We start from the raw sequence: 22,742 nt of genomic DNA, 5'->3' as shown, positions 1-22,742 counted from the left end.
TTTTACCTAGGAGCCTGCAAAATCAAGAGCAAGATAGTTACTTCCTAGATATAATGGGGGTACAGGCATGGGGTAAATACAGTTATTCCAAATGGGAAAAATTGGACAAAACAAAGGGGCTACAGGCCCCATGCAAGTCCAAAATCCAGAAGAGCAGTCAAATCTTAAAGTTCCAAAATGATCTATTTTGACTACATGTCTCATCCAGGTCACAGTGATGCAAGAGTTGGGTTCCCATGGTCTTGGACAGCTCCATCCCTGTGGCTTCGTTGGGTATAGCCTCCCACCCAGCTGCTTTCATGGACTGGCATGGAGTGTCTGCGGCTTTTCCAGGCACATGGTGCAAGCTGTCAGTGGATCTACCATTCTGGGGTCTGGAGGACGGTAGCCCTCTTCTCACTGCTCCCCTAGGTGGTGCCCCAGTAGGGACTCTGTGTGAGGGCTCCAACCCTACATTTCCCTTCCACACTGCTCTAGCCGAGGTTCTCCATGAGGGCCTTGCCCCTGCAGCAAACTCCTGCCTTGACATTCAAGCATTACCATACATCCTCTGAAACCTAGTCAGAGGTTCCCAAACCTCAATTCTTGACTTCTGTGCACTGGCAGGCTCAACACCATGTGGAAGCTGCCAAGGTTTAAGGTTCACACCCTCTGAAGCCACGACCCAAGCTCTGCATTGGCTCCTTTCAGCCACAGTTGGAGCAGCTGTAATGCGGGACACCAAGTACCTATGCTGCACACAGCACGGGTACCCTGGGCCCAGCCCATGAAACCACTTTTTCCTCCTAGGTCTCTGGGCCTTTGATTGGAGGGGCTGCAACAAAAGTCTCCCACATTCTCTGAAGACATTTTCCCCATTGTCTTGGCAATTAACATTCAGCTCCTCAATACTTATGCAAATTTCTGTAGCCGGCCTGAATTTCTCTTCAGAAAATGGGATTTTCTTTTCTGCCATATTGTCAGGCTGCAAATTTTTTGAATTTTTATGCTCTGTTTCCCTTATAAAATTGAATTCCTTTAACAGCACCCAAGTCACCTCTTGAATGTTTTGCTGCTTAGAAATTTCTTCCTCCAGATACCCAAAATCCTCTCTCTCAAGTTCAAATTTCCACAAATCTCTAGGGTGGGGTAAAATGCCACCAGTCTCTTTGCTAAAACATAACACGAGTCACCTTTGCTCCAGTTCCCAACAAGTTTCTCATTTCCGTCTGAGACCACTTCAGCCTAGACTTTATTGCCCATATCACTATCAGCATTTTGGGCAAAGCCATTCAATAAGTCTCTAGGAAGTTCCAAACTTTCTCACGTTTTCCTGTCTTCTTCTGAGAACTCCAGACTGTTCCAACATCTGATGTCACCCAGTTCCAAAGCTGCTTCCCATTTTTGGGTATTTTTACAGTAGCACTCCCAGTAACAATTTACTGTATTTGTCCACTTTCACACTGCTAATAAAGACATACCTGAGACTGGACAATTTACAAAAGAAAGAGTTTTAATGGACTTACAGTTCCTCTTGGCTGTGGAAGCCTCACAATCATGGTGGAAGGCAACAAGGAGCAAGTTACATTTTACATGGATGGCAGCAGGTAAAGAGAAAGGTCCTGTGCAGGGCACCTCCCCCTTATAAAACCATCAAATCTCATGAGACTTATACACTACCACAAGAACAGCATGGGAAAGACTTGCCCTCATGATTCGATTACTTCCCACCAGGTCTCTCCCACAACACATGGGAATTCAAGATGTGATTTGGATAGGGACACAGCCAAACCATATCACAATCCTTGAAGCAAAACTCAAAATAACACCAATGTCATCACCATATCACCACTACCACCAACACTACCACCAATATCATCATTCCTGAAGATCTTTGCCTCAGAGGGTCAATGTTACTGACGGAATTGTGTTCTATCCCTTGGGTGAATTGGGGGCTGAGATAGGGCATTCCTAGAACCTACCAGACAGCCTGGCACATACTAGGCATGAGTGGGTATTTGGTGGATGAATGAATGAATGGGAGTGAATAAAATACAAAGAAACTAGAGAGTAGTTCCAAAGCTCCGTGTGTAAAATAGTTTTTTTTCCCTAGGCTGCTGGGGTCAGACTGCTGGGAGGATTCACTACAGCAGAAGGATCACGGTGGCATAAGATTACTAAGGAAACATTTCTCAGAATTGGTGAGATTCTGAACCAGATCTTACCAAAAAATATAGAATAGTCAGAGAAAATTAAAGAAAACATTTCAGGTAAATATACACATGGGGACAGTGTTTGAATTGTGACAGGCTGACTGCACAGAATCAAGGGAAACTATTAGTATCTTGGCTTCTGGGTTGACCCAATATTTACCATCAGGGGAGAATGAACTACACTGAATCTATTATACAGCAGGGAGCTATGCCTGCATTCATCAAAATTGACATACCATCAAATATCACAAGGTTCTGAAAAGCACTGTTTGAATTCTACATAGTAGACTCCCTTTATCAGTAACTGGGCACATTATAATTTTTAACTGACAACAAGAGCAAAGCTGTATAACAAGAAAGAGTAGAAATTGAACATTGTCTAACAAATCAAATTCATAAGAAAACATATAGAGTGGAAATACAATTTTCCAAAGGGAATTGGTAATCACTTAACAGTTCAAAGTCAAATATTATGGAATCTTATGTGACCAATGATTACATTGATTTTATATTTCATTTGAAGGAAAATGATCTTGAACTATCCTTCAATGCTGTATCTAAGCCCTGGTTCAAAAGCAATTCATGAAAAGATCATTATTTATTAAATTACTTCAACATTTAATAGAAAAGTAATTGTTTTGTTAAAATGATGGCATTCTAAAGTACGAATATCAAACAAGATGGAAATTGAAATACAATTGATAACAGGAATTATGCTTTAATTTGCTTGTATCATTGCTTCACAGCACTTGTCAAGCGTAGTGTGAATGTTTGCTGAATAAATGAATAAATTGGTTGTAAGAGGACCACTGGGATTCCAACAGACCAATGGAGAAACGTAAAACTTTCTGACTGACCTATTAACCATCAGTTTGAATGTAAAAATAAATGAAATAAACCCAGCCAGAAAATAGAGTCTCTTCAAATGCAAATTCCCTACAATTGCAAAGAATATTGACTGACCTGTTAGCCAAAAGTCCAAATATTTAAAAATTGAAATAAACCTATGTATGAAATATGAAGCCTCCTTAAGTTCAATTATCTATTGTTATAAATAATAAGTCAAACAGTTTAGAATGAACACAGATAAAAAAAGAGAAATTTTTCCTGCAATTCAAACATTGATAAATTTGAAGATCATGACATTTCAAATAAAGGCAGGCTACATTTGGGATTTTTCTACTTTATATCAGAGAGACCTGCTAACTGCCCATGACAAACATCCACTGCATATCCATTTCCATCTTGCAATTTAGACCAAGTCTTTTTAGAAAATGAAAGCAACATAAAATATTCAGAGAACATCCATATCCCTTTAGGCTCAGGATGAGTTGAGCATCTCTGAAAATATTATGCAAATACAAGAATGTTTTCCATTCATCTGGGACTTTCAACACCTGGAGATCTTGGAGAAAGTTAATGGATGAATAGTTGAATCAGATTTATTTTCACTGTGTGCCAAGTGAGGGTATAATATTACCGAAGACATTTTATCCTGTCCCTCCCCATTAGCTGTTCAGATGTTCCATTTTATTATAAAATTATACTACTAGGAATGTTTACATTATTGTGGACATTATATTAGAACTGCACTGAAGAGCACTTTGGGCTGAGATATAGCTAATTCATTAACTTCAGTTGTCTCCACAATCAGTTCTGGTCACTACAGTCCAATCCATCACTTTATGAAACATATTGATTGGTAAGCTTAGGTAGATATCATTCATTTTTGTAAAAATTGGGGGAGCCACAGGCTCCCTATTGGTCTATGCAAACTATAAATATAACAATCTCCTCAGAGAAAGTGTTTTTTGGATTTATTTTACCAGACTGTCAGTGGGGCTCACTAAGGTATACACAAACCTCATTCTGCCAGCTAACCATAATCTTGCAGAGGATATTTAAATCTCTTTTAAAGGCAAATTAAAATGTTTCCCATCTTACTGTCCTCTTCGGTGTAAGAAAATAAGTACCAGTGCTCTCTGCCACTCAGTGAGCTAGTGATTTGTTTTTCTTACATCCTTTATTAATGGGAGCAGGGGGAAGAAAATCACAACACTGAGTGCCCCAAATTTTGCAGTCTACTGCATCTTCTGTGGTTGTTTACAGTGTACCCATGGTTGCAATACAGTTAGGAGGCCTGTAAGAACTAATTAGTAGATCTGAACTGGGGCATAACTGTACAAAATTAGATTCCCAAATATGAAGAATTACAGATTGTTTTGTATTATGCCAGGAAGAACTGTTTTATGATAGTGGTGGCATATGCCTTTATTTGTCCCTTATGTAAAACTGTTCTCAAATCAGAATTAATATCAGTTCCCAAATTACCTTTATCAGGAGTATCTTTGTTTATGAGATCCATAAGTATATGGCTTCACTGTGAGAAACTTAACCTGACTTCATTAGTATTTAACAGCTTTCCTTATCCACTTCCTTTATACAGTTAAAATACACTAATGCTCTTCTTGAAAGGCAAATAATAATCAAGTACTATTCTCTGCCTAAATAAAATTCCTCCTAGGAAGACACATTTATTACAAATTACAATTACTTTATCATGTTGTTTTAGGTTTTTTTTTTTTAAAAATGACTTACCCTAAATTGCATTTAGTAAAGACTACTTAATACAATTAATCATTTGTCTCCAAGAATTATTTACTTAAAACTCGAATTTGCTGAAAAGCATCACATCATTTTTTACTTGTGCCACAGAAGGTAATTGTGTAATTAGTAACTGGTTTACAGAGGCATGTTTTTCACAGAATGCTGATAACCCAGGTCTAAATTGCCCTTTCCATCCAGGATCCCAAGGCACTTTATAAATCATCTTATTTAAGTCGCTATTCACACCTGCTCACGCCTACACGTAAACTGCAAATAGGGTATATTTAAAGAAGCCATTTAATACTAGGCTAACTACTGCAAAGAATTCTCTACTGGAGTGAAATGCAGCAGCTTTAACAGATGCTCAAGAACAATAGATAGCAGTTGAGGTAAAGAAATAAAGAATGTCATTTCCAATTAAAACTACAGGAAAGATTTAGAAGAAAAGAATGTAATTATTCATTTGGACTTTGGCCAGGATACCAGAGCTAATACTCTTCACATTGGGGAAACTTTCAAAAGCTTTAAGAACTTATCCATGTTAGAATTGCACCTTAATATCTCAGCTAAAGCAGAGTTTTCAGAGAATAAAAGACAAATAGAAATGGTCCTCATCACCACATCACTTCTAATTACGGTGTAATCTATGTCTCAATAAAAAAACACTCACATGCTTCCAGAGGTTAAAAATGGGAGGAATGAGAAAGACTAGGCTATTAGTGGTGAATCAGAAGATGGAACAAGAAATGTTGCCGAGAATTAATGGATTGACCCACAGGATGGAGGTTACAGGGAAATGGTCAAACTTGAATGAAACTAGTCAAATATCCTTTTGTTTTTGAGGCCTGCATTTCAACCCTCATTTCAACCATTATTGTAAAGACAGTTTGCTAACAATTTCACTACTAAAATAATAATGGCATACCTGAAAAGGACCTTAGGAATTACTCCTGGTTTACTGAAGAGGAAACTAAGGCCAGGAGAATGGAGGCAAGCACCCAAGGTCACACAGCTGTAGATAATTTTATGTTGTACTCAGACATTGCTATTTGGAAAATTACAAGATATGACCAAGGTCCTCGCATACTTCAGATGATTCTAACCTTTGTCAAATGTCCACAATTGTTTAGCCCTGTGGAGGCACAAGCCAAGGCGATTCATGTGCATGTGTTTATGTGGTTTAAGAATTGTTACCTTTCTGCTTTATTATTTGTAGAATCAAAAACCACTCTCATACCCTCAACTAGCAGATTGTGGGGAGAACATGAAAGTGCAAAGTGACACGAGGAATAAATTGGAGAGAAACATTCATAATAACTATGATTAGAAGAATTGAGCATAGTCTGTAGGAAAATGCATGCCTGCCAAATCCAATTCCACATTTACTTCCACCTCCCCTTCTACCTCCCTGACTATAACACCCAAGGTCCTTAAACACTGACTTGGAATTAAAATGGATTGTTTGCAGCTGCTCACATGCCGGCTTATTCTGCAGGTCCTGCCTAGTGTTTACATCTGGCTTCCCTTCCCAGCCTCAGTTCTTGCCAGGGAAGGCCATTTGAGAAACAACAGGACTGCAAACTGAACAGAATGCATTTTATGAGTCAGCTTGATCCTTATCCATGGACTGAGAGTTCTTAGCGTTAAGCCATCAGCCCCATTGCCTGGTTTTAAAAGGAACTCACTATTTTTGCTTATCCCTGTCACTGCAGGATTCAGGCCTTCGTGCTTTGATTTACTTTCTGTCAAGTTCTCTTTTTCTTCTGTCCATCTTCTATAAATTCTGTGATGGTTGAGTAGAATTTTATAGCTGAATATGGATAAAGTACTGTATTACATCTGATTGTAGCAGCTACTAGTACTTTTCAAAATCCTGTTTTTAAGCACGTAGGAATGCACTTTCATGTGGCCAAGTGCGGCCAATGAGAGAGTCAATGAGGTTAGGTCAGAATACGGCAAGCACAAGGGCATTGAGGTGCCTCAACAAATGCTGACCTAAACCGGGAAAAAGTGCATGTCTAAATGTGAAGGAGGCTCCATTTCTCCTAAGAATAAGATCCCCATCAGTCTAACTGACACTTTGCTGAGCACAATTCTACCAGCAGGTGAGAGCATAGTTAATATATCTCTGGTTGAAAGTTAAAAATCACTTTGCATCCAGTTGGACAAAAACAAGCATTAATTAAATAAATTTTATGCCTAGTTTTACAGATGCTTACTGCGAAATGAGATGTGCACAAGATTACTGACATTGTTACAAATACAGGGAGCACAATAAATGCTCTGCTTATAAGTTTTTTTTCTAGAATTGGGTCGACATTTCCCTAAACTTGCTCTGTTACACAGCAGAAAAACATGCCAAGGTTTTTATTATTTTCTAGTTCTAAATTGTGGAGCTAATAGCCACATATTTGCATACTAATAAAGTCCTTCTTATTTGATAACCGTTACTGTGCTCATTCTTTCAAGAACAGCAATCAATCTCTTTTGGGATCAACTATAGTACTTGGTAGAGCTGGACAAAGAGCAGTGTTTTGTTTCTCCCCTTCTGAGTTTGCAGGTCTTGTCATTCATTCTTTCACTGAATGGGATTCTAATTTTAATGACTTGATCAGGCTGTACTGTAACCTAATCATGCTGTTTCAGGGCTTTACAGAATTTCCCAGCAAGATCTGAGCCAGTAGATGTAAGAAAATACATCGTGAATTCTCCAACATTAGGATTTTTGAATTTTTCAAAGAGAGGCAATCACCTTAAGGTAAATCGGTGAAAAGTCCATCACTAAATCTGTGAGTATTATCCAAACATATGTTATATGAAAGCACAGTACTAGGCATGAAAGGGCATACCATGAACCAAAAAAATAAAATTCAGTGTCATCTTGCAGAAGTTAGGCTTCACCCACCTCTGTTTCCATGGTCTCTTGTGTGTGCTTCTTACATAGGCATAGCCCTGATCACATTGCACAGTCATTGTCTTTGTTTCCTCCTGGAATCATACTTCTTGATATGACCTTGATCTCTTTCATCTCTGTATCTGTAGAATTTACATTGTATTTGTCATATTGCCAGGTGGGGGTGGTGGGGAGGCATACCTTAATTAAAGTGTGTTGATACCTTAATTAAAGTGTGTTGGGTGGAAGTTAATAGCAAGAATCTCAGGACTTCCTCTAACATCAGACATTCTGTGAAGTAACAATTATGTATAATAGTGAGGCTTCTTTTCTGAAGAGGATTGTGAGGAGGATAATTCTCTGGTATAGGGGAAACAGTGTAGACAAAGTTTATTCAAAAGATTTACTAAGTTTAATCTATCCCCAGGCATGAGGCCAGGTGCAGGGAAATGTAGGGCTGTACAAGGTAGACTTAAATACTGCCCTTGGCATTTTACACTCTAATAAAGAAGACATACAATAATGGCCAAATCTGCCTCCACCAAGAAAAAATTAGGGTTACAGTAGTGGTGTTCTTGAATTTCCTCTTACCTGAAATGGCTACTGGAAGCCATTTGCTATAAATATTCAGGTACTTTTCAGTATGGTTGTTAAACTATTAGTTGCTTGAAATTGACCATGGCAAGAGTAAAATAAGCAAACACTACAAATCTGGGACTTTTTTTTTTTTTTTTTAAGGAGATTACTAGCCAGATTACTAGCCCACCATGGTTGCAGTAATTTTTACCTAACGCTACATCTTTTCACCTCCCCTTCTCATCTGTGTCTGACTTTATCCTTTAGTAGGTGATAATATAAAACTGAAGCATATTTATATGATACTTCATTTTAAAAATTTCATATTTTAAATTTAAAAAGTTCATGAACTTTTTATAGTTTTATAAAATAAAGCAAAATGCTTTATTCTTTCCTTTTACATGTTCCTTACACTAACACAGATAAAATTAAAACTAATTGTGTTTAGCCAATGCATAATGCTGTATATACATATATGGCATATACTGTATATGTCTATACATATACATATATATATGGTATTCTGTAAATATATATTTACTTGAATCACATATAATTGGCATAAATAAAATTGAATTGAATTGAAATGAAGACTGGAGTAACTTAGAATCTTCAATAATGCAAGATACCTTTACTTTTTATACTGAATTAAAACTAACTTTAATACTAAAAATATAGCAACTTATTGTGTAAAAAAAGTAATTTATATTTATTGTTTATAAAGCTATGTAGGTCTGTTGTCAACTATATACTTTTTTCATGAACTGACAATATTTTGATAATCTGTGCCAATTTATATCTTTGAAACTTTACTAGCAAGCAATACAACTAGAATTCTAAATTATTTTTCAATCTAGACTTTATGCTTACTTGAGGCTTCCCTTGTATTAATTTGCTGAAATTTATCTGCAATTCTTGATTTGTATGCATTACCAAGGTTTCTAATTCTTTCATATTTTGCAGTCATTTTTACTGCATGTTATTATCTTCAGTGCATGGAGGATCCCGTGAAATTTCCCACTATAGCGTGGTAGATAAGAGCAGAGACCACTATATCTAAAAGTCTTGGGCTTGAATTATAAGAAATAGAGTTTGGTCAAATTATTAATCTATGCAAAGCTATACATTTTTTATCAGTTAAGTGAGTATAAGGTAGTACCTACATCACAGAGATGTGTGCTGATGACAGGAGATGGTGGATGTAGAGACATTAATACAGTGGCGTGTACATATGCAGAAAAAGTTCTCTAAAGGTTAGTTACTAAAACGTATGGACAAGAAATAAAAGAGAAATCTGAAGTCCAAAAACCTTCAAGATCTGCAAGGTATCTACTGAAAGAGCAAAACAATGAAATGAGATTAGTGGATGTACTAGGAAAACTTAGAACTAGGAGAGAAAAAAAAAAGTGATGTAGTATTTCTAAGTATAGTCCAGGGGAAAAAATAATAGTAACTAATATTTGTTGAATATCTACCATGTGCCAGATGTTTTTCTAGTGTGTTACATACACTAACGCATTTACTCTTCAAAATAACCCTCCAATGCAGATGCTTTCGCAAATATTCTCATTTAGAAATGTGAAAACTAGGCTAGACAAAAGGTTGTCTCCAATAACGAAACTGACAGAGCAAATATTTAAATCTTGAGCCCAGGGAATACCTTTAGAATACAAACACATGCACACACTCTAGGGTTTTGAATGTATATATACACACACACACACACACACACAGACACACACACACACAGACCTTAGAGTACATTATTTCTATATGTATATGCACACAAATATATATATACATACATAAAAATATACATATATACATACATATATGCATATACAAACAGTTGACCCGTAAACAACACGAGGGTTAGGAGCACTGGTCCCCTGCCACCCATAGTAAATAATTTGCATATAACTTTTGTCTCCCCCGGAACTTAACTACTAATAGCCTACTGTTGATCAGAAGCCTTACTGATTACATAACAGTCAATTAACACATATTTTTTACCTTATATGTATTATATGCTCTATTCTTACAATAATGTAGAGAAAAGAAAATGTTATAAGAAAATAATTAGCAAGAGAAAATTTAATTACTATTCACTGAGTGGAAGTGAATCACCATCAGGGTCTTTATTCTGTTTGTTTTCACAATGAATAGGCTGAGGAGGAGGATGAAGAGAAGGAGTTGGTCTTGCTGTCTCAGGGGTGGCACAGGGAGAAGAAAATGTATACATAAGTGGACTTACTACAGTTCAAATCTGTGTTGTTCAAGGGGTAGCTGTATTATACAGAGTATGTATATATTGTATGTATATATATTAAATACAAGGTGTTTACTTACAGCCCCTATTCTAGTCTTTTTCAGAAAAATATAAATTCACTTAATATTTATAATAATCCTATGATATAGGCACTATCATTATTCTTAGTTTATAAATGCAATAGCTGTAATTGAGGCACAGATAGGTTAAATAACTTGTCTAAGGTCTCACAGCTAGTAAATGACAGAGTTGTGCTCAAACCTAGGCAGTCTGAATCAGCTTCAGAATCCACTAGCTACATGGCAGCTGTAAGCTTCAGTTAAAAGGAATTGTAACAGCTCATTTCCATCAGCAAGCACATATCAATTGTGGAAATAACAATGAAGCTTACTAAACAAACTTCCAGAAGATTCTTTCCAGAAATAATGATTTCACTATATAGAAAACTATCTGTACTTGCTATAACCCAGTTATGATTTGTTTTTCCACAGTGCTCTATATACAGAGAGATATGTTTGAGTATTTGAATTTTTGAATTCTTAGAACACAGCTATATTTCTCAAAGAAAATTAGTAAACTGGCAGTTTACTGGCAGTAGAGTTCTCCCTTGGTAAAATTGAAAAATTGGTGTCAGGACTACCCTCCCCACACAAAAATCTGGGGATATTCATCCTGTATATAAAATAGTTTAGGATTGGCCTATAACCTATGCACATTCTCCCATATATTTTAAATCATCTCTAGATTACTTATATATAATACAACATAAATAGTGTATAAATAGCTGTTTTACTGTATAGTTTTATATTTATATTTTTACTGTTGTATTGGTTTTTAAAATTTTTTTAAAAATATTTTTGGAGGCGGAGCAAGATGGCCGAATAGGAGCAGCTCCAGTCTCCAACTCCCAGCGCGAGCGACACAGAAGACCGGTGATTTCTGCATTTTCAACTGAGGTACTGGGTTCATCTCACTGGGGAGTGCCGGACGATCAGAGCTGGTCAGCTGCTGCAGCCCGACCAGCGAGAGCTGAAGCAGGGCGAGGCATTGCCTCACCTGGGAAGCGCAAGGGGGAAGGGAGTCCCTTTTCCTAGCCAGGGGAACTGAGACACACAACACCTGGAAAATCGGGTAACTCCCACCCCAATACTGCGTTTTAGGAAACAGGCACACCAGGAGATCATATCCCACACCTGGCCGGGAGGGTCCCACACCCACGGAGCCTCCCTCGTTGCTAGCGCAGCAGTCTGTGATCTACCGGCAAGGCAGCAGCGAGGCTGGGGGAGGGGCGCCCGCCATTGCTGAGGCTTAAGTAGGTAAACAAAGCTGCTGGGAAGCTCGAACTGGGTGGAGCTCACAGCAGCTCAAGGAAACCTGCCTGTCTCTGTAGACTCCACCTCTGGGGACAGGGCACAGTAAACTAAGACACACAGACACCTCTGCACAGACGCAAACGACTCTGTCTGACAGCTTTGAAGAGAGCAGTGGATCTCCCAACACGGAGGTTGAGATCTGAGAAGGGACAGACTCCCTGCTCAAGCGGGTCCCTGACCCCTGAGTAGCCTAACTGGGAGACATCCCCCACTAGGGGCAGTCTGACACCCCACACCTCACAGGGTGGAGTACACCCCTGAGAGGAAGCTTCCAAAGCAAGAATCAGACAGGTACACTCGCTGTTCAGAAATATTCTATCTTCTGCAGCCTCTGCTGCTGATACCCAGGCAAACAGGGTCTGGAGTGGACCTCAAGCAATCTCCAACAGACCTACAGCTGAGGGTCCTGACTGTTAGAAGGAAAACTATCAAACAGGAAGGACACCTACACCAAAACCCCATCAGTACATCACCATCATCAAAGACCAGAGGCAGATAAAACCACAAAGATGGGGAAAAAGCAGGGCAGAAAAGCTGGAAATTCCAAAAATAAGAGCGCATCTCCCCCGGCAAAGGAGCGCAGCTCATCGCCAGCAACGGATCAAAGCTGGACGGAGAATGACTTTGATGAGATGAGAGAAGAAGGCTTCAGTCCATCAAATTTCTCAGAGCTAAAGGAGGAATTACGTACCCAGCGCAAAGAAACTAAAAATCTTGAAAAAAAAGTGGAAGAATTGATGGCTAGAGTAATTAATGCAGAGAAGGTCCTAAACGAAATGAAAGAGATGAAAACCACGACACGAGAAATACGTGACAAATGCACAAGCTTCAGTAACCGACTCGATCAACTGGAAGAAAGAGTATCAGCGATTGAGGATCAAATGAATGAAATGAAGCGAGAAGAGAAACCAAAAGAAAAAAGAAGAAAAAGAAATGAACAAAGCCTGCAAGAAGTATGGGATTATGTAAAAAGACCAAATCTACGTCTGATTGGGGTGCCTGAAAGTGAGGGGGAAAATGGAACCAAGTTGGAAAACACTCTTCAGGATATCATCCAGGAGAACTTCCCCAACCTAGTAGGGCAGGCCAACATTCAAATCCAGGAAATACAGAGAACGCCACAAAGATACTCCTCGAGAAGAGCAACTCCAAGACACATAATTGCCAGATTCACCAAAGTTGAAATGAAGGAAAAAATCTTAAGGGCAGCCAGAGAGAAAGGTCGGGTTACCCACAAAGGGAAGCCCATCAGACTAACAGCAGATCTCTCAGCAGAAACTCTACAAGCCAGAAGAGAGTGGGGGCCAATATTCAACATTCTTAGAGAAAAGAATTTTAAACCCAGAATTTCATATCCAGCCAAACTAAGTTTCATAAATGAAGGAGAAATAAAATCCTTTACAGATAAGCAAATGCTTAGAGATTTTGTCACCACTAGGCCTGCCTTACAAGAGATCCTGAAGGAAGCACTAAACATGGAAAGGAACAACCGGTACCAGCCATTGCAAAAACATGCCAAAATGTAAAGACCATTGAGGCTAGGAAGAAACTGCATCAACTAATGAGCAAAATAACCAGTTAATATCATAATGGCAGGATCAAGTTCACACATAACAATATTAACCTTAAATGTAAATGGACTAAATGCTCCAATTAAAAGACACAGACTGGCAAACTGGATAAAGAGTCAAGACCCATCAGTCTGCTGTATTCAGGAGACCCATCTCACACGCAGAGACATACATAGGCTCAAAATAAAGGGATGGAGGAAGATTTACCAAGCAAATGGAGAACAAAAAAAAGCAGGGGTTGCAATACTAGTCTCTGATAAAACAGACTTTAAACCATCAAAGATCAAAAGAGACAAAGAAGGCCATTACATAATGGTAAAGGGATCAATTCAACAGGAAGAGCTAACTATCCTAAATATATATGCACCCAATACAGGAGCACCCAGATTCATAAAGCAAGTCCTTAGAGACTTACAAAGAGACTTAGACTCCCATACAATAATAATGGGAGACTTCAACACTCCACTGTCAACATTAGACAGATCAACGAGACAGAAAGTTAACAAGGATATCCAGGAATTGAACTCATCTCTGCAGCAAGCAGACCTAATAGACATCTATAGAACTCTCCACCCCAAATCAACAGAATATACATTCTTCTCAGCACCACATCATACTTACTCCAAAATTGACCACGTAATTGGAAGTAAAGCACTCCTCAGCAAATGTACAAGAACAGAAATTATAACAAACTGTCTCTCAGACCACAGTGCAATCAAACTAGAACTCAGGACTAAGAAACTCACTCAAAACCGCTCAACTACATGGAAACTGAACAACCTGCTCCTGAATGACTACTGGGTACATAACGAAATGAAGGCAGAAATAAAGATGTTCTTTGAAACCAATGAGAACAAAGATACAACATACCAGAATCTCTGGGACACATTTAAAGCAGTGTGTAGAGGGAAATTTATAGCACTAAATGCCCACAAGAGAAAGCAGGAAAGATCTAAAATTGACACTCTAACATCGCAATTAAAAGAACTAGAGAAGCAAGAGCAAACACATTCGAAAGCTAGCAGAAGGCAAGAAATAACTAAGATCAGAGCAGAACTGAAGGAGATAGAGACACAAAAAACCCTCCAAAAAATCAATGAATCCAGGAGTTGGTTTTTTGAAAAGATCAACAAAATTGACAGACCACTAGCCAGACTAATAAAGAAGAAAAGAGAGAAGAATCAAATCGATGCAATTAAAAATGATCAAGGGGATATCACCACCGACCCCACAGAAATACAAACTACCATCAGAGAATACTATAAACACCTCTACGCAAATAAACTGGAAAATCTAGAAGAAATGGATAATTTCCTGGACACTTACACTCTTCCAAGACTAAACCAGGAAGAAGTTGAATCCCTGAATAGACCAATAGCAGGCTCTGAAATTGAGGCAACAATTAATAGCCTACCAACCAAAAAAAGTCCAGGACCAGATGGATTCACAGCTGAATTCTACCAGAGGTACAAAGAGGAGTTGGTACCATTCCTTCTGAAACTATTCCAATCAATAGAAAAAGAGGGAATCCTCCCTAACTCATTTTATGAGGCCAACATCATCCTGATACCAAAGCCTGGCAGAGACACAACAAAAAAAGAGAATTTTAGACCAATATCCCTGATGAACATCGATGCAAAAATCCTCAATAAAATACTGGCAAACCGGATTCAGCAACACATCAAAAAGCTTATCCACCATGATCAAGTGGGCTTCATCCCTGGGATGCAAGGCTGGTTCAACATTCGCAAATCAATAAACATAATCCAGCATATAAACAGAACCAAAGACAAGAACCACATGATTATCTCAATTGATGCAGAAAAGGCTTTTGACAAAATTCAACAGCCCTTCATGCTAAAAACGCTCAATAAATTCGGTATTGATGGAACGTACCTCAAAATAATAAGAGCTATTTATGACAAACCCACAGCCAATATCATACTGAATGGGCAAAAACTGGAAAAATTCCCTTTGAAAACTGGCACAAGACAGGGATGCCCTCTCTCACCACTCCTATTCAACATAGTGTTGGAAGTTCTGGCTAGGGCAATCAGGCAAGAGAAAGAAATCAAGGGTATTCAGATAGGAAAAGAAGAAGTCAAATTGTCCCTGTTTGCAGATGACATGATTGTATATTTAGAAAACCCCATTGTCTCAGCCCAAAATCTCCTTAAGCTGATAAGCAACTTCAGCAAAGTCTCAGGATACAAAATTAATGTGCAAAAATCACAAGCATTCTTATACACCAGTAACAGACAAACAGAGAGCCAAATCAGGAATGAACTTCCATTCACAATTGCTTCAAAGAGAATAAAATACCTAGGAATCCAACTTACAAGGGATGTAAAGGACCTCTTCAAGGAGAACTACAAACCACTGCTCAGTGAAATCAAAGAGGACACAAACAAATGGAAGAACATACCATGCTCATGGATAGGAAGAATCAATATCGTGAAAATGGCCATACTGCCCAAGGTAATTTATAGATTCAATGCCATCCCCATCAAGCTACCAATGAGTTTCTTCACAGAATTGGAAAAAACTGCTTTAAAGTTCATATGGAACCAAAAAAGAGCCCGCATCTCCAAGACAATCCTAAGTCAAAAGAACAAAGCTGGAGGCATCACGCTACCTGACTTCAAACTATACTATAAGGCTACAGTAACCAAAACAGCATGGTATTGGTACCAAAACAGAGATATAGACCAATGGAACAGAACAGAGTCCTCAGAAATAATACCACACATCTACAGCCATTTGATCTTTGACAAACCTGAGAGAAACAAGAAATGGGGAAAGGATTCCCTATTTAATAAATGGTGCTGGGAAAATTGGCTAGCCATAAGTAGAAAGCTGAAACTGGATCCTTTCCTTACTCCTTATACGAAAATTAATTCAAGATGGATTAGAGACTTAAATGTTAGACCTAATACCATAAAAATCCTAGAGGAAAACCTAGGTAGTACCATTCAGGACATAGGCATGGGCAAAGATTTCATGTCTAAAACACCAAAAGCAACGGCAGCAAAAGCCAAAATTGACAAATGGGATCTCATTAAACTAAAGAGCTTCTGCACAGCAAAAGACACTACCATCAGAGTGAACAGGCAACCTACAAAATGGGAGAAAATTTTTGCAATCTACTCATCTGACAAAGGGCTAATATCCAGAACCTACAAAGAACTCAAACAAATTTACAAGAAAAAAACAAACAACCCCATCAAAAAGTGGGCAAAGGACATGAACAGACATTTCTCAAAAGAAGACATTCATACAGCCAACAGACACATGAAAAAATGCTCATCATCACTGGCCATCAGAGAAATGCAAATCAAAACCACAATGAGATACCATCTCACACCAGTTAGAATGGCAATCATTAAAAAGTCAGGAAACAACAGGTGCTGGAGAGGATGTGGAGAAATAGGAACACTTTTACACTGTTGGTGGGATTGTAAACTAGTTCAACCATTATGGAAAACAGTATGGCGATTCCTCAAGGATCTAGAACTAGATGTACCATATGACCCAGCCATCCCATTACTGGGTATATACCCAAAGGATTATAAATTATGCTGCTATAAAGACACATGCACACGTATGTTTATTGCAGCACTATTCACAATAGCAAAGACTTGGAATCAACCCAAATGTCCATCAGTGACAGATTGGATTAAGAAAATGTGGCACATATACACCATGGAATACTATGCAGCCATAAAAAAGGATGAGTTTGAGTCCTTTGTAGGGACTTGGATGCAGCTGGAATCCATCATTCTTAGCAAACTATCACAAGAACAGAAAACCAAACACCGCATGTTCTCACTCATAGGTGGGAACTGAACAATGAGATCACTCGGACTCAGGAAGGGGAACATCACACACCGGGGCCTATCATGGGGAGGGGGGAGGGGGGAGGGATTGCATTGGGAGTTATACCTGATGTAAATGATGAGTTGATGGGTGCAGCACAGCAACATGGCACAAGTATACATATGTAACAAACCTGCACGTTATGCACATGTACCCTACAACTTAAAGTATAATAATAATAAATAAAATTAAAAAAAAAAAAAAAATATTTTTGATCCACGGTTGGTTGAATCCACAAATGCCAAATGGTGGATACACAGGGCTGACTGCGATACCAACTATGAGGCCTTTATGAAGCGTCCAATATCCTATCTCGTGTTTCATTGCTCCTCTATATCTCCATTAGCTATAAAAATGCAAATCCTTTTCTTATTTGTATTGTTACTGCTAGGAGAAGATTTAAAGAGAAAGTTTAATAAAGATTTTTTTTTTTTTAAAGCTAACCTTCAGCTTGTAGGTTTCATTAATTCTTGGTGCATAAGCTAAAACATTGGTCAGAACATGTTTCTTGGATGGTTGACTGCTTTTAATTGTGTACATTATCTCTGCGTCTAGGCATAGAGGCTTAATTTTTCTAGTTCTAAGGATTTGTTTTGAAGCAAAACAACCTTTCACTAAACTCTAGAATAATCCTCTCTCTGAAGTCTGCTCTCCATCTGTGTCCCCAAGTTTAAAATTCTCCCCCTCCATCTGCTAAATTCTATAATGACTTTAGCACCAAGCAGCAGGTAGAACCAATATGCTGGCTCAAAACGGAATCCTGAAAATGAATCTCGCATCCCTGCTGCAGAGTCATCTGTGTTTGCTGTTCTGCCCCCATTAATCTCCAGGGAATAAGAGTGAGACACATTGCAAGGGATAAAGCAGGGAGGGAGGGTTTTTATAATTAATTGAAAACAATAATAGCATAAAAGTCATCAGCCCTTTACCGGCATTAAGGACAGCTTTGCAAAACAACAACAACAAAAATAAAGATGCCACAGCTACAGCTCTCGTCCTAACACAAGCTAGATGGGAGGGTGTGTAAATGCACTCATACACACCCACCCTTAAGACACATCTTTTAAAATTTTAACAGTAATTTATCTTAAAGGACAAAAATCCCACCTGCCAGATTACTGATTATAATGTATCAAAGTACAGGGTGCAATCATAAGCACATAGAAAGTCAAGAAATCATTTAATTGTTGTAGTACAGAATTTTCATGTTTCCATCAAAAATAATTTCTCTTAGAATGACAATTTGAAATATCATCTTTTATTCTAAAATACCTGGATCGTTCATTAATTAAAAACTCAGATGTGTCAGCACATTCACACTGTCTCTTCCAACTGTTTGTCTTTTTAAAGTAATAAATTGTTCTTCTAGTCTTGCAGTTTATTTTTTAAAAAATAGCTTCTAAACACCCTCAGGGGCACAAATAAAGCATATATATTCTCTTCCCTCCTTTTTGAATGTAGCACATTTTCACATACCATGTATGTTTTCAAAAAGAAACTTTTTGATACAAGTTCTTCAAGTGAAAGATTGGTAGATTGAAGACAAAACAGGAAATAACCTGTGGAGAAAGATAAATTCTTCTGCTCTTTCCTATACAACTTTTCTTGAATTTAGTCATTATTCAGAAAATCACAGGATTAAGTACTATTCACTGGTCATGAAAATTTTAGAAATTTTTTTTTTTTTTTTGCAATTTTTTGCCATTTTCTGCCTCATAACTCCGGTATCCCCTTCCAACCTTATACATCACTCCCACTTACCATCTCATTTATTTACATTTTTTTCCTCCTCATTCACCATCCTCCTGCAGGTAGGAAATGACTTGAGTTGCCCTGGACTCATTTTAAGCTAACTTACTTCATTTATTTTCCTGCAAATGTATTCAGCTTCTTCCTTTTTCTTACTTCCAAACTCTATTTCTATGATATTAATGTGTTTTCTCATGTCCATCCATTTTATTCCTCTTACCACATTTCTTCCTTTGTCTGCTTTTTTTTTTAATGCCACTAATGGCACTTCTTTATATACTAGTAGGTAATAGTATCCTTTAGATTTACTTGTGAATTACATTTAAACCACTGTCTATGGAAAATGTATAAATATTTAATATATGTTATTTGACTTATAAACTTCAAGAATGAAAGTGATAGAACCAGCATAATTACTTCATATAACTGAAAGCACAATATCCGTGTTTTTAAAACCACGTCCTTTGCAGCAACATGGATGGAGCTGGAGGCCGAAATCCTAAGCGAGTCAAACAGGAAAAGAAAACCAAATACCATATTATCTCACTTATCAGTGGGAGCTAAGCACTGAGCACACATGGATATGAATATGAGAACAATAGACACTGCAGACTGTGAGAGAGTGAAGGGAGGGGAGGTGGGTTAAAAACTACCTATTGGGTACTATGCTTACTACCAGAGTGATGGGATTCGTACTCCAAACTTCAGCATCGTGCAATATTTCCAAGTAACAAAGCTGCATATGTTCCCCCTGTATCTACAAAGAAGTTGAAAATCAAACAATAATAAAAGTAAAAGTAACTATGAGAATGGACAAAGCAAAATGGAGTGTGGAGACCGTGGATGATGTTGACTCAATGAAGATTGGGACTCTGCTCCCCCAAATCTCTGCCTTTCACTTTTCAATTCTTTTTTTTAACCTCCTTATTTTTTCTTTCCTTCTTTTTCTGTTGTATGTATAATTCTTTTCTTTCTTTAACTTCTGCCCTTGTGTTTCTGACTTACTTCTACACTCTCTCTTCTTATGCATCTTCATTTCTGTTTCAGTAAAGTGCAGGGTGTAGTTGCCATGCCATTTGGTGGCAGAGCAATAGCATTTAAAAATATGGGTTTCTTTTATATAACCATGCTTGAATCTCTTCTTTTAAAAAATTAAATAACTAAATTGATAATCCTTTTGGTAAATAGTTTAGAGCACAGTATTGCAAAGTAATAAGAAGATGCACATGTGCTTCTTTGTCAGTAAAAACATTTTAAACACTGCTTATATTATTAACATTCACAACTCACCCTAAGTGGTAAGTTGTTGATAAATTACCATCTGATAAGTTTATCCTCAGCCCTGATTTTATATTTGATAACTTCAGTGATTGGAAAAGCAGAGAATAAAAAGAAAGAACAATATAAAGTAGATAAGTTAGTAGATCTTTCCAGGATTGCTTTCTGCTATATGAATTGGTTTCATACTGAACTGCATTTGGGATTTTCCTTTTTCTTTTTTCAATTTAGATATGGTATACACATTTACTCCAAAGAGTAAAAGTTCTGAAAACAGATAAGCCTAAGGAAAAATTCCTACTCTGCCACTTAATAGCTCTACTACTTTGGGCAAGAAATTATAGCAGCTATACTTTAGTTACTTTACCTATATTTAGGAATAACCACATATATTTCAATGGTTGCTAGGATGACTAAATCAGGATAACACAAATTAAATCTCTGACATTTATAATTGCCCACTTAATATTAGTTCTTATTTCTATTTGAAGGTGGTTCATTAGCCTATATGTTACAATAATATTTTTATGTGAGTCACAATAAGCACATAGCTATATTTTAACAGTCAGATATATTATTACACCATGTGGTTATAGCCCACAAATGGAAAGAAAGTATTGTCAACTTCAAAAAAAATGTCCTCTAATTACCCCATTTTCCATAGAGAGTCTAACATAATTTGCATACAATGACTAAAGTTGTTGCCGGGGTACCACTTTTCCAATTTTTAGCAGCAAGATTAGAAATTGTATTTTAACTGTTTTCTAGAAAGGTTAATGTTGTATATTACAGAAATGTAGAAAAACAATTGTAGCTGTATTTCTGATGTAATATACTATTTTTCTAAAGCTATTTTGTATTTGTCCATTCAATTGACAAACTTGATCTAATTGACATTTAGGACACTGTACTAAACAATCGTAAAATATACATTATTTTCATGTGTATAAGGAATATTAACCACAACTGGCCATATCAAATGGAGTAAAAAAATCAAATTATTGAAATCATGCAGAGTATTGCCTTCAACAATAAATTAAGTTAGAAATGATCAAGATGATAACTAGAAAATCTCCACATATTGGGATGTTAATCAATGCATTTCTAGATAACCCATCAATCAAAAAACTGCAATGCAATTTAGAGAATATTTCAAAGCAAATAATAATGAAAGTATGATATATTCAAACTTGTTAAATACAGCAAAAGACTGATTAGAGCCAAAGTGCATAAAGTTAATCCCAGTCATTAGAAACAGAAAAGCTAAATACTAATGATCTACCCATCCATTTCAAAAAGACATTTAAAGAGAATAGCAATGTAAACTTAAAAAAGAAAAAAAGAAACAAAATTTCTTAAAACTTTGGTGAAACTTCATCTCTACTAAAACTACACACAAAAAAATTAGCCAGGCATGGTGATGCGTGCCTGTAATCCCAGCTACTCAGGAGGCTGAGGCAGGAGAATTGCTTGAACCCAGGAGGCAGAGGTTGCAGTGAGCCAAGATCATGCCACTGCACTCCAGCCTGGGTGACAGAGCAAGACTCCATCTCAAAAAACAAAAACAAAACAAAACAACAAAAAAGCCAGTATATTTTAAAATACTATTTTATATATAAAATATATATGTATATATGATATATATGTATATATCACATATCTACATATCACATAAATATGATATATACACACATATATCACATATATATGATATATACACACATATATATCACATATATAATATATATGTCACATATATATTATATATATATATATATATATATATATGATAAAAGGGTCCAATGAAGCCAAAAGCTATTTCTTTGAAAAGACTACTACTACTTACAAACCCTTAGCAAAGATATTCCAGGAGAAAAGAAATACAAAAATAACCAATGTCAAATGTTAAAGGTAATATCACTACAGATCACACAGACTTTAAAAAGACAATATAAACATATTACAAACCACTTTATTCCAACAGTTTGGTTTTACATGACCAAAATGTAAAATTACCACGAAAACATAACATCAAAAATTATATAAGAGGGCATATCTACTGACCATATCTTGTTTTCTAATACCAATTCTTTAATAAAATAAACAAAGTTTCCTTGGAGAAATAGCTGATTTTAGGACTGGGGCAGAAAATATACAAAATGAACCTGAAACATGTGGTGTGAGAAAATAAGAAAGTATTTAGAACACAAACAAATAAACAACAACAAAAAAATCTCACAATAATGTTTGTATGTTAAAGGGATACAGTATCCAACTGAAAGAGCTCCCAATTGTCCAACTGGCACAATTTGAACAACAGTGACAAAAAGTATTATAACCCTCTAATTATAAATGTGT

This window comes from Macaca mulatta, chromosome 2, assembly GCF_049350105.2.
Source record: "Macaca mulatta isolate MMU2019108-1 chromosome 2, T2T-MMU8v2.0, whole genome shotgun sequence".
NCBI classification, from domain to species: domain Eukaryota; kingdom Metazoa; phylum Chordata; class Mammalia; order Primates; family Cercopithecidae; genus Macaca; species Macaca mulatta.
The sequence above is the reverse complement of the archived record's forward strand: the minus strand, read 5'-3'. Positions refer to the sequence as shown.